A 1,216-nucleotide genomic window follows, 5' to 3' on the forward strand; every position below is an offset into this window, starting at 1 on the left:
TCCCTCTCCCTACGTCTCCACCACCCTCCTCCTCCCCTCCCCTCCTTTCTCCCCTCCCCTCCCCCTCCCTTCTCCCCTTCCCCCTCCCCCTCCCTTCTCCCCCTCCCTTCTCCCCCTCCCCTCCCCCCTCCCCCTCCCCCTCCCTCAGTAGTCAGTACACGTAGGTACGATCGCACATAGAAGTGGCCGCCTTGGTGTTACCTTAGAGGCTTGCTGCTCTGACGTCACCACCGTGGCTTGCCTGCTCATAGCAGACCTGTAGCATAGAGGCGCGTGCGTGCGTGCGTGCGTGCGTGCGTGCGGCAGCGGTGTTAACGCTCTACGTGTGTTCACCGCTCACAGCGGTAGTACAGAATTCTAGCGATATACTATAATGTAATAATACATGTATGTTGAAATATATACTGACGCTCACGTTGCGTCCTTAATTGTCATCATGTGTCGCCGCGTATATATACTGACAGCAGTGATACTGAGCATAGAAACTGATCATGCATTTATTGAGTGTGTGTTCATTGCTGGATCAGCAGCACGTGTGTTGTTCATTGCTGGATCAGCAGCACGTGTGTTGTTCATTGCTGGATCAGCAGCACGTGTGTTGTTCATTGCTGGATCAGCAGCACGTGTGTTGTTCATTGCTGGATCAGCAGCACGTGTGTTGTTCATTGCTGGATCAGCAGCACGTGTGTTGTTCATTGCTGGACCAGCAGTATGCGTGTTGTGCATTTCTGGACACATTGTTCGTTGTTTGGGGGGTTCATGGTGTCGTTCCGTGTGCGCGGGGCGACTGTTGGCACATGCTAACGGTCGCCGTGTGTTCTCTCTTTCTCCCGGCAGTTCTTCATCGATCTGAGCAACATCAAGAAGTGTACGACGCTGAAGGGTGGAGTGTTCGTCCTCGAACAGTACGGTACGTAACAACGCACCACCTGGTGGCCAATGAGGCGTGCAGCGCCGCCTGGTGGCTTGTGGGGGTGCGGCGCCCCCCGGTGGTGAGTGTGTGGTTTACGCGCTGCAGTATTGTTATCAGCAGCGTTCGTGGCGCTCGGTGTGAGACTCGAAAAATCTATGTTCTTATTATTCGATCATTATCTCGGCGGTGTTAGCCAGGCTTCGTGGAGCACGTGTTATATCTTCCTTGGTTCTCACAGTCCTTGAAAAGTCTTTGAATTTGAGGGGAGTCCTTGGAAAGTACTTGAATTTAGTAAATGTTGAT

This window comes from Priapulus caudatus, unplaced genomic scaffold, assembly GCF_000485595.1.
Source record: "Priapulus caudatus unplaced genomic scaffold, Priapulus_caudatus-5.0.1 Scaffold4055, whole genome shotgun sequence".
NCBI classification, from domain to species: Eukaryota; Metazoa; Priapulida; class Priapulimorpha; order Priapulimorphida; family Priapulidae; genus Priapulus; species Priapulus caudatus.